The sequence below is a fragment of the Lonchura striata genome, chromosome 1A (assembly GCF_050655825.1).
Source record: "Lonchura striata isolate lonStrDom1 chromosome 1A, ASM5065582v1, whole genome shotgun sequence".
Classification (NCBI taxonomy): Eukaryota; Metazoa; Chordata; class Aves; order Passeriformes; family Estrildidae; genus Lonchura; species Lonchura striata.
The window spans coordinates 36,078,264-36,102,724 of record NC_140741.1 but is presented as its reverse complement, the minus strand read 5'-3'; the positions used below and the strand labels follow the sequence as shown (position 1 = coordinate 36,102,724).

The 24,461-nt window shown below is 36.8% G+C and overlaps 1 protein-coding gene across 4 annotated transcripts in view; it reads left to right on the top strand.

The window, feature by feature from the left end:
• The window catches only part of CPED1 (cadherin like and PC-esterase domain containing 1), a 145,370-nt gene that overhangs the window by 78,784 nt on the left and 42,125 nt on the right, over positions 1 to 24,461 (top strand). The window lies entirely within an intron of this gene.

Sequence of the window (24,461 nt, the reverse complement as noted above, 5' to 3'; positions counted from 1 at the left end):
ATTAATTCTGCAACCAGGAAGCAGAATTTTCAAAACTATTGTATTGAAACTGTCATGCATGTTCATGTCAGATATCTAATCCTATCTTTATTTATTTTCTGTATGAAAATCTTAGTATATGCTTTAGCTAAACTTGCTTCCCTTCTCTGGTTTCTTTCCATTTACTGCAAAAGAGGTTGGGAGACCAGGGTGGTAGAAGGTGAAGCATTTATATAATGAGCCAGATCAAGAGGGTTTTTGTTTTTCTTGTGGAGAAATAAGCACTAGGGCTTAAAACAGGAGTCAAAGAGATTATAAATGTTGATAGTAAGTTCTATGTTGATAATAATTATCTCAATCTGCAAATCGGAACTGCCAGAGAAAATGTAGGTACTAGTCACAGTGTATACCTGATTATGGTGATGTCTGGCCCTCCACCTATTCTCTTTCTCTTCTCTTAGACTTCTCTTACAAGCTCAAAAGGTCAAGGACCTTTTACTACTTGTACTGACTCAACACTACATCTAGTAGTTGCTGCAGTAAAGTAAAATAAACACATAAAATAGCTGAGATTTCAGTTCAATTGTATAGCAACCTGTTTGACATCTTAAGTATGACTTAATATAAAAAGGAGAACAGCAATAAATTGAACTAGAGTTATATTACTAGGAGAACACACTGGCTGGAAAGATGTGAGGAAAGCTCTTTTTGTTTCCTTATTTGGGACAAGTATCTGAGTGTAGGAACAGGAATTCAACCTCAAAAATATCTTCTGACACCAGCATTTACACTGTTGTTAATGTTTTACGATACTGTTTATAAGACTGAATGTGAATCTTTGAAACACTGTGAAGGCAAGGAGATCTAGACTAATAAAAATGAAAAATGTTTTAGAAATTTCTTTTGATTGAGCTTGGTTTCCTGCTCCTCTGTGAAAAACTACCCTCTAACTAATACAGTTGTTCAGAGCTAGGGATGACTTCAGGAGCTGAGAGTAAAAATGAGATGAAAAGCATTCTTGTGGTATCTAACAAGCATTGTGAAGATACAGTATGAGATTCTAAAACAACTTTCAGATATGTTAGAGGCAAACTTATCAGAGAGTGCCTTTAAAAAACAAACAAAAGTTGTAGCTGGAGATAGAAATGGCATTCTAAAACATTTAAAAGTCTGCATTTTTTCCTATTTGCTAGAACAGAATGTATTGCCTATTGCTTAGAAATATTTTTTATCAACACAAAACTCAGGTCTTAAACAGCATCATTACATTTTGCTCTTCATACCAGAGGAAATTATGCAGTCTTGCAGAGCCAGTTGATACACCCCCATCAGTGGCAAGAATACTTGTTCTCTTACTAATGAAACCCTGTTTTAGGAGGAAAAAGGAAAAATACAACATGAACTGATGGAGTCTTTGGACACTTGGACACTTGGCACAAGTGGGATCACACATGAGGAGAGACAGGCCACTGATGGTGGTGTGGTCTTTCTCATAGAAGACTTCAGTTAAAATTCTAATCCAGCATCTTTTTTTCCTCACTTTCTTTTATGTTTAATCTCTTGAGGATATTCAGGTTTCACTGCAAGATGATACTATAAGGAAGCTTACAATAAAAAGACAGAGTGTGGGATGTGGTTTCCAACAATCTAACAATTCTCATGCAGTTGAACAATCCTGGACTAATTTCAAGGTATTGAGTTGATAAGTATGTGGTTTCAAGCCTTGCAACCCCTAAAAAGGGAAAAAATATTGTCTCCTGTACTTTCTGGTAGTAACTGTAATATCCCCATTAAAACCAAATTAGTGAGGGATAAACTGTCATTTCACAATAGCACCTTCAGCAGATTTGGTTGCCTTCCATTCTGTGTTCTGCATTTTGACAGTCTTGTTTGGACTGCAAATGGAGAGGTTATTGATTTTTGCTTGAACTTAATTTTATGCAAGTGCTGACAATATTCAAATTAAGTCTTTGTGAAAGAAGTGATGCCATTTCATTATCACCTCTGAAGCTGTGATATGGAAGATAGTCAAAATCCAAGGCAGTCAGCAGAAAAACCAGTGAGCTCTTAAGACAGTTATCAGCATCACTCTCAAGTGAAAGATCCCAGACTATGCACATACTGTCATAAAGGACAAAATATTTATTCATGCTTGCACTGCCCATTATCTTTAAAATTCAAACAGATCTATCTATGCCTCACTTGAAATGTGTGGATGCTGCCTCTTTGATTGTTAATATTTGCCTAGTTGTAATCATGGGGATTAACTACTGCTGTGCTTAGGGAACCTTTTTTGACCCTGTGATCTTCTGTATTTGTACCTTCAGTGTCCTGTTGCCACATGGCTTGTTTTGTTTGTTTGTTTGGTCAGTTGGTTGTGGGTGAGTTTGGGTTTGGTTTGTTGTTGTATTTTAATAATACAAATATTTATTTGGGTTTGCATTTATATTGAGAGCAATGGATAGCTAATGCTGTATTTTATATCATAGTATGTTTCATTCTCTGTAATTTTCTTTTGAGCATTTGCACATTTGATTCCAAAATCAGTGCAGTGCAGTGGGCTGATGTTCTGACAGTCCTACAGATTTTGCAGGTCTGAAAGAATGAATTTACAGAACAACTTCAAAACCTTCCTGATGTTTACAGAACACCTTATTCTTATGTATTATTATCTCTTGTATTTTTGTGAATCCTTTTATCATATTCTTTTCCTGATAGCTTAAAAAGCCAAACAGAGCTTATGATGAGATACTGGCATAGCATTGCTGACGTATAACACTAAACAGCTGCAATGCAGCTGGAAACAAAATGCTAGCAGCAACATGTTTATTTCTCTATCTGTCTACTAAACTTCTATTGATCAAAAAGCAATTAAGACCTAAGACTAGCATAATAACTATATTTAACTTCAGTATAGACTTTTTGGAGTAGAGATTAAAAAAATATTTAGAAAGGAAAAAGCCTTTAAGAAAAAAAGGAATTTCATTTTTATGCTCAGGAGACAGAATACCTAAATAAGAACACCTAATTTTTTTTACAGCTCAAGTTATGCATTTCCAAAGGAAAATAAAATGGGTTTACTTTGTTTTAAACTTTGTGCTGTTTCCAGTGCAAAGCTTTTCATACCAGATAGTAGAAGTAAAAACTGTCAGTTATAGAAACACATAGAAACTTATAGAAACTCTTTGCCTAGTACTTTCATGCAAAGATTTCAAAGAACCTTGCAAATATTAAATAATGACAAAACAAAAACCCAAAACCCCAACAAAACAGCTTAGGAGGGAAACAAAGAATTTGTCCTGTAGTAGGACAGGCTGGATGCACACCAGTCTGTTCTGAATTTCCCACTGGCTTCATTAGATTCAGTGTGACTGCCCTTACAAATGACCCATCTCTTCTGTCCTAAGGACATTGTAAATGCCATGAACAGACCCTTAGGTTTTGCTGTGGTTATTGTAGCAGCAGCTGACCCTCTTGGCATTTCTGGGTTTGAGTGTCTTGCTTGAAAAGTCATGGAAAGTGCATGTCTGGAACAACAGTCTAATTATATCAGCAACCAGACTGCATCTTATTTGCAAAGTTAGCTTACTTCCCTTTTAGAGAAAAAAAAGAATATCCATTATAGGAGCAATCATGCATTGTATTTGTCTGCCTTCTCAGGTATAGAGCTGGTGAATTTCTTTTTAAGTGGCTTTGAATTTTTCAGAAAACAACATAAAAATGCCCCAGACATCAAAAAACTAGTTTTATTTATTTTTTTATGTTGTTGTTGTTATTCAAAAGAAGATGTTTTGATTCAATGAGGACTATCTGGCTTAACATTTTTATCATTCAAAATTTGAATTGGTATAACTGTTAGCTATTTTATCCATTGTGCAGCTCAGAATGCTAACTCTTTTCAAGGAGGGAGTGGCTGGAACAACCAAAAAGTTCACTCATTAAATCTGAAATAGCCAAGTCTAAATTTTCTTCAGAAACACTGGTGAGAGTACAGTATGATAATCATGTTTTCCAGGAGCAATGCCAACTTAAGCATCCTTTTCCCTGACTGCAGCTACTCATGAACCAAATGGGAAAACATTTTAAAGAGGAACTAGTTTCTAGGATAAGATTCTCATTCTCTCTGTGTGAATGCAAGGGAGGGGGTAAGTGCAGGGGAAGAAATGACCTGCTGAGCACAGAAAGAGGGTTCGTGGGTGCTGTTTAAGGCAGCTTTTTTTTCTTCATGAAAGAAATTCACACTGAGATTGGGTTTAAAGCTCTTGCTGGATTTAAATGAGCAGGAGCTTCATGCTCAAGAATTGTAGAAGTGATTTATGGGTGAAAAGGCACAAAACACTAGAAATGCTTTTGCATTGCTATTAACCTATAAATTATTTTGTTTCTATGTGACTGCAACCCACTTCTTAGGAAAAACAAAGTGAGGTTCACATTGCCTTGAGGACCAAATACATAGCAAACTGAACATGTGTTAAATTGTCAGCAGTTCAGGTGAAAGCCACAAAATAGAGAGCTAATAGAGAGAGACTTCCATAAAAAGAAGGCTGAAGTCTTACATCTTCAACTGCTGTATGTCAGCATGGTTCAATTAATTTCAAGGGAGCAATTCCAAGTTATACTGATTGAGTACCTGTCCTGACAGAAATATACAGCTGAATTATTTTCCATTATATATGCCAGGCAATGCTTATGAGTGAATTCAGTTGCATAAAACTGCTGAATTTTGTAGTGATTTTGCTAAATAACTAGATCAAACAACATCTTAGGACAATCTAAAGAACTTCTTGAAGGTGTTTTAAAGTATTTAAAGATCAAGGGATGTTGTATCATCATTCACTGTAAGTATAAACAGAATAAAGACCTAAATTGAATAATACAACTTGGTGATTTAAATAAGTATATTTAAGATGATGTAGAAGAGAGAGATGTAAATAATAAATACACTTAGCTAATTTTCATGTAGAGGGTTAATTAATTTGCTCATTCAGAGCAAACTTTGTAGAGTCAGCATGTTCTGTCTTTGTCAACATCTATACCACTGGGGAGAGAAGGCTTACCACATTTTCTTAATTATACCAAAGACTTTTTTGATGATTTAAAGCATCGCTCTGTAGATCAGTCAGAGGAACAATTAACAATTATGATGGATATTCTTCACATTTATGCTGTTCTGTGCTAAACTCCTTTTGGATCTCAGAATCAGGATGTTGCTGTTAGGCTGACAATCAGCAGCCAGCATCTGCTGCTTTAAGGAAACGTCCCAAAACCACAGCAGAGCATAGATCCATCATCTGAAGGAATTAATATAATGTTCTAGGAGTCAAGCCCATCTTTCACCTACAAAGTTAGCTTCATAGACAATCTGCACTATTATCTGGTAGTCATGAGTTCACATAATCAGTGTTATCTGTGAGACATTTGCTGCACTCCAAAGAGGCCACACAGAGCAAATGGGCAGAACTTGAGAATAAAATGGAAAGAAATAGCAAAATAATGAGTCTGTATGTGCTTCTATTTAGGCATCTCTTGCTCTGAGCATGGAATAAAAATTTATAGTTTTATTCTGTATCTCCAAAAGGCTGTGCCTGACTAGGATCATCATCCTACCCTCCAATACTTTGGGGATGCTACATTACAGAGCTCAAACTTTAAGGCTCATGTTATGTTGGCTTCAGCTGCATGGAGAAAAGTTTACAGTCTTCCAGTTTATAGCATTTTCCTTACACTCGTGATTTATACCTGTTGTGCTTGGTTTTCTCTATGTAGCTAAGTATCCTGTTTAACATATGATTCAATATTAATACCACATACCCTCCAGGAAATGTTTCCAGAAGTTTCAGGCAGAGACTGAAGAGAATGGATGTTTCCATGTAGCAGCAGCTAAATATGTCATTATAACAGTGCACTGTACTTGGGAAATAGTGTGTTACACGGATTACTGATGGATAAATTGCCACCAGTACTTTGAAACAACCCATATGAATCCTGATTCAATGACTCAGCAGTGGAAAATTTAGTATTTCCTACTGTTCTTTTCTTCTTTTATGTGTTTGCAATTTAACAGAGTCTTATTCTAGGAATGTCCCACCATCCTAGATACTCAGTTAGGTGACTCCTGACTTGAATTGTTATTTTGCTGTTATGCTGCCACAGAAAAATGCCATTAGTAGAAAATTATGTGATAAAAGATAAATCTCAATGACTTGACAATTCCATTCTTTTGTCTGCTTAGGCTGTTCTTCCCTATCATACAATTACTGATGTAATCCCATGAGTGTGCATTAAAGATAGAGAAGATGAAGATTAGCCATAAACTAGCCCAGGAGAAACTCATAATTGCTTAATTAAAAATGCCAGCGAGTTCAATTGTGACCTGTATGATTGCATCTAGTGAACAAAAATCCCAGTGGCACTAGTGGGGTGTATGGTTGGACATTTCAGCCTTACAATGGCTGCTGCCTATGGTGCTACAGGGTGGGAGATGCTGAGGCAGATACAGTGCTGTTGGTGCAAATTCTGTAGATACACTGCTATCTCTGAGGCCATGACAGACTGCTAGTACAGACTGGAAGAGATCCAGGTTTTTCTGATTCCTTGCCTTTAACCTAAGGATTAAAATGTCTTTTTAAATAATAGCAGCAAATCATTGTGGGTGGCTGTGAAAGGAGACAGATGACAGTAAATGCTGGGTAGGCAATTCTGCTCCTGGGAGAACACTGTTCTTTGGAAGAGTTTATCAGAAAAACTATTTTTATATAATTTTTGTCAGCTATGTGGTTTTTTGTTTGTGCTAAGTTATCAGGCAATCATCCCACATATTTAGATTTTCAGTTATGGTCCTTCTTTGCTGTAATTTTTTTTTTTTTTTTTTAAATATATAATAGAGGTCCAGTAACACTACTAGAATCAATTACATTTTGCTAGAGAGCTGGTAGCACTAACTTTTGCAAAAGATTCCTCACACCACAGAGGTTTTTTTTCTTGCTTCCTCTCTCTGCCCCCTACACAGTAATTTCTCCATGCATTGCTGCATTGTGGTGCAGTTCAGGCAGAGTCCTGTGGCTTGGTGGACTGACGGCCCTTTAGGGAGAAGAGGGAGCCACACGCTCAAATCACCTCAACCTGAGGCCAAGAGAAAGAGTGCCTGTGAGGGTCCTAGCACAGCCTGGCTAGTTGGGTTTCTTCCTTCTAGCTGCTCCTACCTACAGAAAGGCACAGCTAGAGCCAGACACTGGACAGCCAGAGGCAAGTTCTCTTGAGTCATGCCCTGTGTTGTACTGATGATATTACCTTGTGAAGGCCCCTGAGATGTCTGGAGAGGAACAGATGATGTACTTGAGGACTCTGTCTCCCTCTACCAGCTGCTGTTCCATGATTCCACAGGGAACCTATCTTAGCTGTCTCAATCACCATGTTGGGTCAGGATTTGCATTGCCTACATTAACTAAGCTAAGTTAGGAAGGTAGAGTAAAGCCCATAATATTTTGATTTTTCCATTTACAACTATACAATATCAGGACTTAAAAATTAACTTCTCAGTAAATCATAAAGCCTTACAGGTCTTTGAATGAACCACAGAAGTGTGAAAACTTGAAAGTTTGAGTTCAGCAGTTCTCCTTTACAAGTTCTAGAAACTCCAATGACATTTAAAAGTACAATAGTTGAAGGGGGTAGGGAAGAAGAGGTCATCCAAAGTTTCTGAACTGAAATATTTAGCTTATGTTTTGGGTAAATAGCTGTGTCAGTGTTTGCAATCTGTCAATGTATTGAATTCTGTCTGATTCATGAAGAGAAAGTTCATTAATTAGAAATAACTTGCACTGCATAACAGCACACAAAGTATTACAACCATGATCACACTTGCCACTTTATAAATCACACAGACAAATCAGTACAGGCATATGGGTGAAGTATTTGCAAAGTATATGTTGAGCATAATTCTATGGGGTTTTTATAAGTGGTCACTGCATATTGTACTGAAGCAAAAGTTGTTTTTATGTTTAACTTATATAATTCCATATCTTAGTGAATACCTCAAACAAAACTGAGACCTGAAGATTTTATCACAAAATGGCTCAGTCCTTGAGTTCTGGGCCTGTCCATGATAAAAGTTAAGAAGCTTGAGATGTGTAACATCAGTCAGAAGTAGTTGTATCTAGGTCACAGAAACCTAGATGTTTTGGATTTTCATCTAGAAAAACTTAGGAAACTCAGAAACTTCTTTTCTAAAAGTTCAAGAGACAAGTAAGGAAGTCAGTGTTCTAGATTATTTTACTTTGTTCCTCAGTAGCTTCTTCTTGAAGAATGTTCTTAATTGAGGTCCAAAATAGAATCCTAGTTGGCTTGTCAGATTCTTTTCTGTACAAAGCTATAAATGTATGAAAAAGGGTTTACTTTTGCAATAAAATACCATAAGTTTCTGCCTGTGGTGCTCCTGAGTAAGATGGTAAAAGCTCCTTGCATGGATAATCATAGTTTAATTGGTCTGATTTTTTGTTTGTTTAACAATTTGATAAAGAGCAGTAAAATTAGTCATTGATAAGCATTTACTATGCAAGATGAGGGACAAACTTCTGCCAAAGTCAGGAAGCCAATCCATCACTGTTCTTTTAGAATCAGAGTAGGTATAAAACACAATTACCTATATAAAACACAATTACCCATCTATAACAAAAAAGAGACTCAGATTGATAATTTTTCTTTTCTGAAAAAATCAGTTTCACAGTATAGATCCATTGCTATTTCTGTAGCTGTAAAATCTCTGTATCCTACTGTTATTCTCCTTACCTGTTCCTCTACAGTCTGTGTTTCAAAGCTGAAATCCAGGGCATTCATTATTGACAGTTCAATTGGTGTATTCTTTTCAGTTCACCTCATACACTGTTCTCAAATTCATCTGAAAATGTGAAATAGCCTGTTGAATTTTCCCCTTGATGATACCACAATAGACGTGAAAGAAGAGCCTTCAGCATAAGGCTTCCTAAGTGTTAACAGATCATGAAAATTGGCAACAACTGTTGTGCTGACAGTATCATAACCTGCAAGAGGAGGGCCAGCAATTCCACAGTGATGAGAAGAGTGCTTGGTGTTTGAGCTGTGGTCACATTTGCCTTTCAAGTCATTTGGGCCTCCATGCCACACTTTTCAGGAGAGGAAAGCTAATGCAGCTGCCTTTGTTAATCAGTCAGTATGACCTAGGCCCTCAGGGAGGCAGGCAAAGGCAGATACATACTGAGACACACAATCCTTGCTGATTAACAGTGAAAGCTGGTAAAGTTACTCTCTAAGCCTGTCTGGCCCATCAGCTGCAGAAATGTAATTTAGATGATTATCTACATGCCCATTAAACCTTGTGACCCATCACTAGTCTGTTTGAAGTTTCCCTGCTTAAACTCGCTAATAGGAAGAATAGAGGGATTAACTCAGAGGTCATGAAATAAGAGAGCAGCAAAGAAGATGACAAACGAGCAGAGAAAAACTTCCTACTGCATGTATTTGGTAAGGAGAAAGAACTACAGTGCCATGATCATCTCAGCAGATACTGTTACTTTATGGAGCAAGCAAGCCATCTGGAATTCAGGCCATTTAATCCTTTGTGTGTGTGCTTTCAATCTATTTTGTTTAGCTGCACAAATAATTAACTACCTGTGTGATGAATGTTGTCAAGTTAGGTGTTTACTAAACAAAATGCAACATAAAAGAGTGTGGGATGCTGATGTACAATAAGTGTTTCTGTTTTGTTCAGGGCTAGAGTGTGTAGATATAAAAAAGGGAAAAATTTAAATCAATCACATCAGAGTAGCTGCAGTCAGGTCAGCATCAAGTCCAGTCTTGTTTCCTTCAGGATAAGAAGCTCCAGCCACTACAGATGCTTGTCAACTTAAGGATTATAAATTAAAATATTACATTTAAAATCTTATCTTATTTGATAAAATTGAAATAAGTACAAACATTTATAATAATCTGCCAAAATTTGCAGAATGTTGCAATGAAATTGGTGGCCAGTTAAAATTAAATTCCTAGAGAACAGATGGGATGCATTGCAGAGAACAGAATGGAATACGTGAGTACCTCAGTAAGGGTGACCTATGGTCTGAGTAGTTACTGGAAGAAAATGAGCTTGAAATTTAAATGGACTCTTGAAGGTCATTTACCTACTTTTGTATATACTACTGTCACTCTTGTAATGAGTCCTTGACCTTTTGCTAAAGACAGCCTATTTGCTGAGAAACATTGGTTGAGAGCCTATTTTGGTGTATTTCAAAGAAGAAGAATCAATTCCTCTCATGCTATGTTTGGATCTCCAAGTTTTGCAATATTGGATCTCTTTATAAAGAATTACTGTGGTCTATTTTGCAATACTTTTGTTATATTTATTTATTTATTTAGATTTTTGTTCATATCATTATGATTAAACATAGTTCTGTTTCTCATTTAATTGTATTGAGTCAAGCATATTTTCCAGTTATTTCAGACTGTTCATTTACATGTACAGCTCTGTATGAAACAGCAATATGATACTGGCAGTATTCAGTGCTTTAGCAATTCATTTTAGAACCTGAGACTTTTCCCCCAGTATTTTTAGTATTTTTGTGACTGATAATGTGAACTCAGATACCTGATGCCCTGAAGCGAATCCCTGGACTTTGTACTAAAATGCATACGTTTTAAAATTCTACTTTAAGCATTAGCTGAAAATGCCTTGTATATTCATCTAGTTACAAGTTTTACAACTTAGTGTCAACCACAGTTGGATCTCCAGTGTAAAACTCTCAGTTTTCATGTGTTGGCCACACTGGCAGTGGTTCTCGTCCTGAAAAATATATAAGTTTTAGGAGGGAAACAAACTTCTGTTGCTTATCATAAATCTTCCATTGAGTGGCATGTACTCAGCTGTTTGCAACCAGACTGCTTCAGAGGACAGAAGTTATTCATGAGTCTCATTCCATTGGTGTTGTCTGAAAAATAAAGTAGATGCCAATATCTGCTGGGAAGCCTTGTAGAAAACAGATCAAAGGGTTCTGGAGTTTATTTAAGAAGGAGCAGTTGTGAGTGGCTTAATGTCTGAGCATGACATGAAAAGTGAAACAGCCATGACGATGAGCCACCATATGCAGAAGTCTTCTGGACTTCAGTAAAGAATTTGAGTAATATGTGGTACAGGTGGACTGTTGTCTCAGCCTGTCATTCTGTTATTCCTTTGTCTCTAAGGAAGGCATTGCCTCCTCTGTTTAACCCCATTAAAGAGGGGGACATTTCTTCTGAAAATCATTGCAGCATAAAGTGACCTTCACTTACACAGTGTTGTCCCTGCAAAGAGATGCTGTCTTCTCTAGGGCATTTGGTTTAAAGGTCTGAGATTATGTGTAATTCACTTAACCTGTGGCAAATATTCTGGCCAGCATTTTTATTTTAATGGCATGAAGCTGTGTCCGACAAGATTTCTGCTAGGTATTAGGAAAGGCTTTCTCATCCAGAGGATGTTTGGGCACTGGAACAGGCTCTCCAGGGAAATGGTCACAGCACCAGCTTGACAGAATTCAGTATTTGGACAATGCTCTCAGACACAGGGTATGACTCTTGACCCTGTGTGGAGTCAGTAGCTGAACTCAATGATCTTTATGTGTCCCTTCCAGCTCTAGACAGTCTGATTCTATGATTTCAGAGTTTCTGAACGAAACCTGTATCTCTGTTTTAGGTGTGAGAAATGGTCTATTTTTCCATCAGAATTGTTTATTTTATTTATATTTACTCCTCATATGTCTTTGTGGTGGGTTGACCCAGGCCCACCAAAGCCACTCTATCCCTCCCCTTCTAAATTTAGCAGGGCCGAAAAAGAAGAAAAAATATGATGAAAGGCTTGTGGGTCGAGATAAGGCCAGGGAGAGGTCACTCAGTGATAACTGTCATTGGCAAAACAGACTTGACTTAGGGAAATTAGTTGAATTTATTACCAATCAAAATCAGAGTAGGATAATGAAAAGTAAAACAAACCTTAAAAACACATTTCTTCCCACCCTTCTCTCCTTCCCTGGGCTTAACTTTGTTCTTGATTCTTTACCTCTTCCCCATCAGTGGTGCAGGTAGATGGGGAATGGGGGTTATGGCCAGTTCACCACATGTTTCTGCTGCTGCTTCCTCTTCAGGGAGAGGAGTCCTTACTGCTGCTCCAGCATGAGATCTTTCCCACAGGAGACAGTCCTTCACAAACCTCTTCAGTGTGACTTCTTCGCCAGGCTGCAGTTTGTCATGAACTGCCCTGGTGTCCTTCCAGAACAGACTGCTCCCATGTGGGTCCCCTATGCAATCACAAGTCCTGCCAACAAACCTAGTCCAGCATGAACTCCTCTCTACAGCTTCTCAGGTCCCTGCCAGAAGCCTGCTCCAGGGTAGACTTCCCACAGGGTCACAGTCTCCTCTCAGGGATCCACCTGCACCAGCATGGGGCTCCTTCAAGGGCTGTGGATGGATTTCTGCTCCACTGAGACCTACATAGTCTGAAGTGGCACAGCCTGTCACACCATGGTCTGCACCAGTTTTTGCATGGAAATTTCTGCTCTACCACCTGGTGCAGCTCCTCTTCCCCCTTGTCCACTGACTCTAGTGTCTGCATAGTTGTTAATCTCACATATTTTCACTCCTCTCTTCTCTGGTCACAATTACTTCTGCACAATAAATATTTTATATTCTTCTTTACTCTGTTATCTCAGAGGCACTACCACCATCTCTTATTGGTTCAGTCTAGACCAGCAGCTGTTCCATCTTGAATCTGGCTGGCATTGGCTCTGTTGGACATGGAGGAACCTTCTGGCAGCTTCTCACAGAAATCATGCCTATAGCTCCCCCCCATATTAAAAGCTTGCCATGCAAACCTATTACAGTCCTGTAGGGTGCCTTGATTTATAAAATACCTTGGGACAGCTGCAACATCTTCAGTTCATACCACTAATAGATTGTAATAAAAATAGTGTCTGGACTTTTCTATGGAATCATTGGTCCTGTGTTTTAGGGACTTCCCATTATTTTCTTCATCCTTCAGACATTCCCTATGTGCCTATGTTTTCTTCATGGATGGCAAACAACAGCAGAAAATGCCCAAAAACCAAAACCTTAGAAGAACCTGAAAAGACGTAACAATTTAAGTAAATGGCTATCCTGATATCTCAAGGTGGTCCCATTCCCTTTGTCAACTTTCTCTTTCTTGATTTCAGTGGAGTACAAAGGCACAAGCCTTTTCCTGGCCATACCAGGCTCTGGTGGGAGAAGGGCTGAGTAATGTTTCCATTCACTTTGATCTCTTAGTTTGAGTTCCTTTATCACTTTAGAAATCACTTTTGAAAAGGATCAAGGAACCTACTAGAAACTGCCACTTGCAAAAGATACAAAGAGAAAGGGAGCAGGTATCAATTGCCTCAATATTTGCTTCTTATCACATCAGAAGCTTGGTATCACAACTTCCTTCAAGCTGCTGATCCCAAAGAGACTAGGACTGTGCATACCTGCCAGTTCTGTGTAAGTGCTCAGTATGTTCAAAATAATTTTTTATACCTTAATGCATCCAAGTGACCCTAGATACCTGTATTTTGGTACCTGTACCAAACCCTGAATACCCTGAATGTTGCTGTGTTGCTGTCTGGTCACCTGGTATGGCAAGGTAATTTCCATGACCTCTTGTTGCTATATTAATTTTTTTCTGTGAAGTGTGTTGCCACAACTCAAGAACCATACTGATACTCCTGATAACTGTCCCCACTGTGCTTTCCTGATCGAACAGCCTAGTGTTTTTCATACTACTGAGCTACAGATATAAATTTAAAAAATACATATTTGGACAAAAAAACTTCATGACGGATTGTTGTCTTTTAATCAAAACAAACCTAAGCAAACTTATTGTGCAATATGCCATAGTATCTTTTTCAAGTGATGAAATGCTTCACAGAAAAGTTGCACAATTTTAATTTAGTGATACTTTTGGGGGGCTTTTTTAAAGCAGATGTTTAACACTTCAGAATTTTATTGTGAGAGAGTTTGGATGTACTGGAAATTGGTTATGATAGTAACAAAAATCTCTAAGAGTTGCCAAGTAAATTCTAGACAAAAGGGAACACTAATAGAATGCAGGAACTAAACAATTTGGTAATGGCAAAAAGACAGAAAATACTTCAGAGACTTCTATTCCCCATGGCTTGATGAGATTTCAGAGGGAAAACATGAAGATCTAGTGCATTTTTCTGCAAAGTGGTGTGCAAGCTTTACTTCCCACACTGGACGTTTCCACTGAAATCAGTGGGATAACTTGTTCTGAATAATACCATATGTCTCCATCTTCTCAGGCCCAAAGTCTTAAGCTATATTTATTAGGTCTGGGATGCGTATAGTTGTATCCATGTACACATTTGTTCAGGACAGTCATTATTTATTTATTCCTAAAACAGAAACATATTTCAATGCTCCTGACTTTTGTCTTCTACGTATTTTTGCTCTTTTGCATGATGACATGCTTTGATATCTATGAAAAATGACTGTTGATTAGATATGAAAAAATAAATTCTCTGTTAAATTTTTTAATGTGAATTATCACATTATTAATTCAGAGAAGTGTATTCCTTGATTACACTGAGTCGACAGGTATCAAGGATTTTCTTATAAATATGGTGCCTGGGTACTGTCTTCTGAACTAGTTTTGCAGTGGGATTTCCTGAAGTCTTTACAAATTGGTGGAACATAATCTGCTAGAATATTTAGAACAAACAAATAAAGAATATAGCCTCTCATTCCTTATTTTTTCTTTCTGTCTTTCTTCCTGTTTATGTGTCCATCAGTAACATTCACTTGTTTTGTTTGGGCATGTTTGTGGAAAAATTTCTGTTAGGTCCACCATTAATGTCCCTTGCAAAATGAAAAACTATGAAAATGAAAAATGCTAGTCTTCCTCATCTAGTAATGTAATGGAGTTTGATCAAATTTTGAGGGGAAAACAGGTCAAAGACATGCAATTTTGGAAATCCTCAAGTGGTTTTAGAATTCCCATTGGGCCAGAGCCTTGAAAAGTAGGGGAAGTAATCAAAGGAGAGGAAGAAAATTTAATTGTATATTTTGTGTTGGAGTGACTGATCTTTTATCTTGTGAGCATCATACTCGGGTAACTCTTCAGACCTCAAGTTGTCATATTTACCACTCATTTATGAACAGAGTAATGAAATACTCAACTGGCTGTAAGTTGAGTACTTTGTTACATGGTCCTTGCATGTACCTTTAAAATTTCTCCATAGAAACGTTTTATCAGCAGTATTAAATCAAATGCTTTCAAGTATTCTGTAGCTGGTTTACTCAAGACTAAAGGAGTATATACAAAGAACGCTTTTCCTGATCAAGTGATAATTAAATCATTTTTTATTTTTAATAATAAACTGCACTGAAGTATTACACAGTGCACATTGTGTTTTGCCAAATACGACTTTATGTTCCTCCTTTCCTAAATTCAGTGTTAAACACAGAGCTTTCATTTGACAGAAATATGCAAGATACTAATGATTACTGTCAAATCAACCACTCCTCTGTTTCTTTATGTTTGCAGTTAAATACCTAAAGTTTTCCCTTTGCCAAATCTTTGTATTCTTTTCACTGAATGAGTTGACAAGTCTAACTTAGGAGTAAACACAACACCTGGTACCTTCTAGCTGATTGTGCAATGGGAGCTGAGGCTAAGCTGAGGTCTTCATGAAGATCTGGACATCCCACAATAGAGTATGAGGAAAAAAAGTGCTACAAGAATTCAGTATTTGAACTTGATCATAGGAAAACATCAAAAATATGTAGATTAATCATTCAGGACTGTGTGTTGATCTTCACATTAAAATCTCAGGATATCACTTTTCCACTTTTAAAACAGTGTGGAACAATTCAAAGGAGTTCTTTTGGTTTGTTGGGGGGTTTTTTAAAGCTAAAATTTAAATCTTGTGGCTGAAAACTTGAAACCTAAGTTAAAGTTATACGGGGGCAGCCAGGAGTAGAGTCTCTTCCTGTGGCTGTACAAGACAAGGCTCTACAGTATGAATACTGTATACCACTAAACAAATAGCAAGAACACATGACTAAAGAATTTATTTGTGTTTTAGTAACCCTGAGATCAAAATAATATGGATGGGTTACTGTAACCAAAGGAAAGTACTACAGTTATCTCTACAAGCAATAAATCCACTGAACAGAACTGCCATGTAAGGACAGCATCTATAGAAGAAGCTCTTAGTCCCTGGCATGCACAATTACACTGGTATTTCATTTTTGGTATTCAAGGTTTCTTGTCTGTGATAACCACTCCCTATTCAGTTGCATATTCAGTCTTCCACTGTAATATTTTGACTGCTACAGGGGGTTGGAGAAACTAAGGTTTGTGTTTAGTGCAAGAGTAGCAAAATAAAATTTTGCTACTACAAAATAAAATTTTACTACATAACAAGGTTATGGTACATTGTTTCTCCTGTATGAAATTTTATAGGTATTAAATTTTCCTATTTCCTCCATCCCCTTTTTCTTTAATCTTTTTCACTTTTCTTGTTTTCTTTGAGAATTCTGCTGAGCATGTATATAGATTGAGGAGAATGAGGTTAAAATTTGCTCTGCACGAGCTGATACTCCCAGTCACCCACGTTCCTTTAGGGATGCAGTACAGCATTTGTCAGCTCAGTCACTGTGAAAGTTCACACACAGGTTCTGCTCTCACAAACCTTCCAGTTCCCCAGCTGCAAGAGGAAAGTAGATGTCAGGAAAATTTTTAAGCTTGAAAATAGATTGGATATTTGGTTGCATAATCCAAGCAGATTGGGTTGCAGTCCAAGAAGAACTGGAAGATGAGTACAAAAGACTGTAAGGTCACCTAGGACAGGTGGTAAAACCCAGAATACACTGATCCCCTACAATGATGACCTTTTCCCCCTGTTGCAAACAGGGTTTAAGCCCTCTTAAATATTGCACCAAATCACTGAGCACTTTAGAGGCTGTTGGTGAAAAGGACTTTGAGATCCAGGATGTAAGGACATGATCTGTGAATTCTTGGCTAAGGAGATACACTGGCTGTCCAGTTTTCTCAATGGTGTAGAAAACACTCAGAGGGAGCCACTCTATTTCCTTTTACCTGAGTCCATGGAAGGCTTCTCCAGAGTTTGTTTGGCAGGGTTCTAAGACTCAGGCCCTCTATCTCCTGATAGAGAAAGTGAACTGTAAGCTTTTATACATCAGCAATTCCCAGTAGTACTAACACTTTGATACAGATATAGAGCAGCTAGTGTGATAAGCAATGCTACCTGGCAAAAAAACTTCCAGAAGAAAAGACATATCTATTAAATCATAATATAAACAGCAAAAAAAAGCATTATAGATCACAGTGGGAGAAACTTGCATAGTGTCTCACTATTAGCGGTTCTTAACTTGCGGTAGTAAGGATAAATTGGCACTTTTTTTTTTCAAGGAATTTTTGCCAAGGGATGAGAAGGTGCCTGGCTCACAGAACCCCAACTATTTTTAGTTCTGCTTTGAAAAATACACTTTTGCACATATTGATTTCAATTGTGCACACAGCTTTGGCCACACATTTCAAGATTTGTACATGTGACTAGGATGTATTTTCAAAACTAATAATAAATATTCAGAAGTCATTAAAAAATGTGTGATGACTAACACATATTCAAAACAACCTGAAAGCAAATTCAGACTGTGAGACACAGGGCCTTGAAATGTCTACCAGAGAATTCAACATTAACTGCATGAAATTGTTCTGTATAAAAGAAGGGAAAGATTATTCTCTTTATTTTACTTACATTCATGAATTTTTTTCAGATATATTGCATACTTTATGTTAAGATTATGAAGCAGTTTACTGTAATCCATAAGAAACTTAGACTTTTTTTTCTTAAGCTGTTTTATACTTTCTGCATTTTATTATTGCAAATGAGGTCTGAGCCTGCATTCAGCTGTTGCTGAGCCAGCTTGGCATAACCCCACCAAAGTAACTGAAGCTTTGTAATTGAGTACAGACTGTAGGTTTGTACATTTTGTAAAGCATCTGGAAACTTGGGTGGATCAGTGCCAAACCCATAACTCATTGTTATTACTTTCATTATGTGATGATTTTATGACATATAATATTCCACTTTCTTAAGAGCACTCTTTTAAATGCAAATGTCTGGGAACTGATACATTTCTGTCCCTAACCTTTGTTCATTGCTAGCTTGGGTAAGGGTGTTTTATTGGAGACTGGGTAAGACGTATTTGTTTTGATCTAGTGCTTGATTATGACAAACTTTTAGCACCTTACCTAAACTGTTTAGGCATCTGAGTCAGTTTCCAAGACAGGAATGAGGGCATCATAATGCATCTGATCTTAAATCAGAAAATAGCATGAAGGACTGAACCATTCATTCACTGTCTGAAAGGCTGATATAGTCTCCTTAATAATATAATTTTCCTGGGAACATCAGAGTTCCCATTTGAAATAAGCACAATGGAAAAATGGAATGATACAAGTTGAATTACTTTTTTTGTACCTCTGGCTGTCTTTAGGTATATAAAGAAACAACAGATATATGCCACTTTGAATGTTTGCAGTGTTAACCTGAGGTCTGAGACAGGATAATTTATATTCATTTGGGAGGTGGGTTTTTGTACTTAGGGTTTCAGAAATCACCAAATTTCACATTTGAATTATTGTATATAACTAAACATTCTATTTTAAAGACTGGGCTAAAGCATAAATAGTGGTTCAAGAGAAGGCATGAAATAGTTTTGTTATCATCTTGGCAAGTTCTACAATAAAATGTGACTAATTCCTTTGGAAGGTGGTTGATGCATGTGTTAATTAGGTTCAGAAATACTGATTCACTGTCTGTTCAGGCCTTCAGTTTTTCTGCTCCTACTTTGCTTATCAGATGTCCAAAGAGGCTTCTTTTGAAGGCTGGTTCAGCATACTGGAATTGAAGCAATTAGGTTTTTTTCATTTTCATTAGGTTTTTAGTTCATTTTTTCCTAAAATGAACTTTAACCCAGAATGTCTTTCTGCTTCCTCTAGTCTTACCCCAAAATAAAAAAGAATGTAGCTCCTAGTTTCTTTTTCTTCTGCCCTCAACTCAGTTGTGTCCTATCTTCCTAATTCTTAGTGACCTCCTCCTGTTCTCAATCTGCTCCACGTTCTTCTGTCTATGTAACAAAATAGGGAGATTATTCCTCAGAAAGCTCTGACAGGAGAGAGTAATTTGCTTCCTGGCCAGTAGTTTCATTGGTGATATGCTATTAGTGAGGAGAGATTCAGATGGATGCAAAATGAGTACTTCTGTGTCCTCCTCCTAACTGGCTTTGTCCTTCATAAGAAGTGTGACAGCACTTTAAATAATTGTCCTACTGATGGTCATAGTGGTTCCTTCTGAATCATATTCCAATGATCATCCTGGATCAAAATATCTGACTAGTCAGTTTTCCAAGAAGCTTTCTGTTACTGGTTTATGGAATTTTCCACAGTTCCAAATCAGTGTAGTTGTCCTAAGGCAACTGTATCTTCAATTTGATGTCTTATATATTTTGATGATGGATTGATGAACAAAAAAATGGTTCTTTGTCACCTTAAATACCATGCAGACCTAATTTTCCAGTCAAGAAAAAAATCCACTCATTTGGGATTTTATCCAAGACAAAATATTTGCACCTGGAAGGTTGTGTTTTGGTCCTCACTACACAAAAAGGACAAGGACAGGCTGGAGAGGGTCCAGCACAAAGATGATGAAAAGGACTGGGAAGCCTGCCAGCTGAGGAAAGGCTGAGACTGCTGGCTTTGTTCAGTCTTGAGAAAAGAAGACTTAGGGAAGACTTTAGCACCATGTTCCAGTATTTAAAGGGTGGCTACATAGAAGATGGAGACTCCCTTTTTACAGGGAGTTACCTAGAAAAGATGATGGGTAATGATATAAATTAGTCTGGGAGAAATTCCATTTGGACACAGATGGAACATTTTTTACAATGAGGTCAGCTATTGAAACAAACCACAAAGAAAAGTGGTGGATTACCCAACACTGGATAGCTAAGATTCAGTGGACAGGGTGCTGGGTCATTTTTTCTAGACTGTGCTTTTAACAAAGAGGATAGACCAGGTGATTCTTGAGGTCCCTTCCAAGTTGGTATTCTGTGTTTTTATGGTTCTGTGACAATTCAGATTGAGATTCCAAGAAGGAACATCAGACAAAACTGGACAGAAAAAGTTAATTCCAGAATAGATTAAAACCTTTGACTGGGGCATCTTTGGCTAGAGGTGTGTTAGTGGTGCACTGGTGGGGTACACCAGGTCTCTGCTGTATTGCTTTCAGTTACTGCTGGTCAGCTGTTTGGTACTGCTTCCTCTGCAGTACCAAACATGCAGTCACTTCTTGTAGAAATTCTCCTATACTGTTTCAAAATAAAATTAACCAGGTTCACTAGACTGCAGTATGTGAAAGCTGAAATACTTTGGAGCCCTCAATAAATGAGGCCTCAATAAAACATTTCTGCCTGCTTTGAGCCTCCTAAAGTCTGTTTCAACCTAAATTATTTTGAGTCTGAAAGTATGGAGTGCATGAAAATTAGTTGAGAATGCCTCAGCTCCATGGATTACTTCATAGTAATAGTAGCTCTATCCCATAGTATGTTTTTTCTGAAATTCCTGTACACAGGAATCCCAGGTGAGTTTTCTCACCTCCTTTGTATATGTGTCCCAAGAAGGAAAATAGGGAATATTTCCACTGCATCTAGCAAAATTTCACCTATCTTTGAAGGTCTGAGTTGACTGTAGCCATTCCAATTTGCTAAATCCCACAAATAAGACTGTGCCTGCCAGCTGGCAATCAGACATGCAAGTGAATAGAACTCATTAGCAGGGACTGGTTGTATTTGGAGATTGGACTTGCTGTGTACATATCCCACACATAGCTGCAGTTAGATTCCAACCTCTGGACCTTTGGCAATGAAAGGCAGGAGCATTGTCTGCCAAGTCAGACTTCAACTCCCCACTCAGCAAGTTAGAAGCTCTGCCAAAATTGCCTTACTGTGAACCTAAGTATGATACAAGTTATGTCCTACTACTCTCATACAAGTTAGTCCACCTGAGAAATGGGAACACATTCACTAACATTGTTTTTCTACACAGTTGTATTTACAATTTTTCAAACTCTTTATTTGCATCACATTCAAATAAAAAACCCCCAATCTTGTTTCTCTAGTATTACTCTGACAGTTTGAAGGATAGAGTTGATTAAGGTCCAAAGGATGCAATGTACTCCTTCATATCATATTTATCATTCCACTCAGAAGAACTTTTCTCTTGATCATATTCACATGAAAGTAACTGGAGCTAGTAATCAGTGTCTTAAATGAATTCAGTTTTTAATAGTTTTAATTGAAATGAGCATAAATAACCTGGAGTTTTCTGTCAGCAGGTCTTTTGTTTAGAATTCTGGAATAACTTTTTTCTGAATCCTTCTTGTGCTTGAAGGAAGACTCGTTCATGCCTGTTGAGTCTTCTCTTTTGTCAGCATCAGGATTAAATGCATGAGACAGTATTTCTTGCTCAGACTCAGATGTTTATTAATTTTTATCTACATTGTATTCTCACAAACTGTGAGTTCTACAGTATTTTATACTAAAAAACTAAAAATGAACTTGTATCCCTTTCTCCATAAGGCTTTTTAAGGATAAACTGTCTAAGAAATGACAAAATATTTTTGCTTTTAACTTAGTAACTAACTACTTGTGGTTCGCAATGTGGATTTTTTTATCTAATTATGCAATATTACTTAAATGAAGAAAAGGTGATGAAGAAGGATTAAAACTTCTGTCTTAAAACTTCTATCTTGTTTTATATATATTACTATAGTCTAAAATTTGTAAGTTTTTTACTATGTGTTATTACACACTTTAAATTATACACTTATACTTTCAGTTCTATCATTCAATTTTGGAAGCTTTCTCTATGGCCTCAGGTCAAATGTAGTGTTTTCTTGGGGGTTAGTGCCTGTTAGCACAGAAAGTCTAAAATTCTCAGCAGCCAGGGTTCCAACACATGCCAGAGTCTTTTCTGTATTGCACTATTTTAAATTAACTTTATAGTTGCAAATGTCTAGGAAATGGCCATTTGCTCTCTGAATTACATTCTACTAATGGTTAGTTAATTCATCTATGAAACAAGGGAAGGTCCTAAAAAGATGAAATAATAGATATGAAACAGATATTTGGAAAGAACATTAGTGTTCATTCCTTTTGCCAGTTGGTTTTTCCTAGCATTTAATGAGTGATAGATTATGTGGCTTCTCACAGACTTTTTAGCTATGTTGTGGAATGCCCTTTACTGGAAGACTTTAAGCTAGATTAATAAAACTGTTGGTACACTTGATCTTGTCTTGGTATGGGAAGATGAGCTAAATGACCCTGTGGATTTCTTTGCTGATGGGTTTTTATCTTGCTTTGTGTATCCAGGATTCTCACAAGTCAGATTTTTTTTTTTTTTTTTTTTTTTTTTTTTGTAAAAAGCTGTGCTATGCTACATTTAGTTAGTGTAAACTGGAAATAAAGTAGAACTTATAGTGATTTTATCAATTTTTTTTTCTCCTAAGATAAGAACTTCTCTTTTCCTTCAGTTTTAAAGAAGAGAAAAAAGAGAGAAGTATCATTTAGAGACGTTTTATTGGCAGAAATCTTGCTCACAAATGCTTTGCTCTGTAAATTAAAGGTCAAGAGGGTTTAAAACCAGGATGTTCCTTGACAACAATTGCAATTTAGGAAGCAGTTATTTGTAGCTAATATGGTTTGGGATGCATGCCATCACTAGAACAATGAGACTTTTCCCTTATTTTTGACCCAGTAACCATTCTGTTATGAAGCTATGTAACCATACATATGGACATTAGGGAAATGAAAGAGTTTGAGAACGCAAACCTCTGAATTGAAGGCAAACTCATGATACAGATTTCAACTCAAATTGAGGCTGGGATTGAGAATAAAAACTTAATTTATGATTGCTGAAGACTTATGAGGTTGTTGGAGGTCAACAGAACTGTGGTATTATGATTTACATAAAAACATAAGAGCAAAATTATTATTTTAACCCATTGTTCAAAATTATTATTTTAACCCATTGTTCAAAGCAAGCTATTATGTCTATCTAGTTTAAATTAACAAACAGTGATGTAGTAGAAAACAAGGACACTTTCATACATTTTACTTGCTAGCAAAGTAATCTCTGACTATATATTGCTGCTCTAATGCTTTTCCAGAAAATCAGCCTAATCACTAAAAATTCAATTTACCAGGAAAGTTTCTCTAAATATTGGCTTCATAAAACCAAATTGACAAGGTATACTTTTTTTAAAATGCTTTTTTTATTTTTTATCTGAAGGAAGCTGCTTTGCACAGTTATGAGAAGTGATATATGGTCACAAGAGGTAAAGTTCTAATATATCATTTTTGCAGTATATTCATAGGAAAATTTTAACATTTTCTCTCCATTTCTGGTCAACTGTGCACAATGAAGAAAGATTATCAATATTTCTCCTGTTTTTTCCTCTGATATTAGTGGTAATTCCAACTGAAAGGAAGATGAATTTGCTAAAAAAATGTGGCTAAACGTGTTTTAGCCACACAATTCCCGTTGTATCATCTTCTGTTAGAGTCCTGTGCAATGGCTGGTGTCCAAGGACACAAAAAGACATAAAACATCTGTTTTACATAAGTAAATATGGGAAACTACTTTAGGAGACATTTCTATCTATTAGCATCAGCTGTGTACTTTTGTTAAACTTATACTATATTCTAGTGTTCTGAATAAAGCCAGAGTATCTAAAACTCTGTCCTTTTGAAAGAGCAGAACAGAAATAGGACAGTAATGAAAAAGTAAAAAAAACCAAACCAAACCAAAACAAAAACCCCAAACAAACCAGCTGCAAAAAGAAGACCTGCGATCACATGTAAATACTGAAAATTTTTTAATATTTTTATATTGCTACACATAGATACCAGAAAAATGAATCTTGTCAAAAAGTATAATGATTTATTAGTCTCATGATCTGTCTGGTTTCTGAAAATAAATTTTGAACTGTGATTGCATACAATCATGAAGCAGGAGTGTTAGGCTGCCTTTTTTCCTCTTATAACATCATGTTACAGACTTTACCTAAACACACTCCACTCTATTGATGCTTTAATCCAGTGAAGGAAGGCTCATAGCTCACATATTTTCAATAAGTAAAAGAACAAACAGTCTCAATTACTGAGATTATGCTTAGTCTATCCAGCAAAAATGCTGACTTTAATTACAAAAATTAACATGTACCATATTTTAAGCCTAGATAAGACTTCAAAAATAGCCATAGGAATCTAAAAATGTCATCTTGGTTTCTCTGTGTGGGAACGTTCTGCTGGGTAAAGCTATGGAAGGCAAAAATAAGTGTAGACTTTATTGTGCAAGTTTGGTG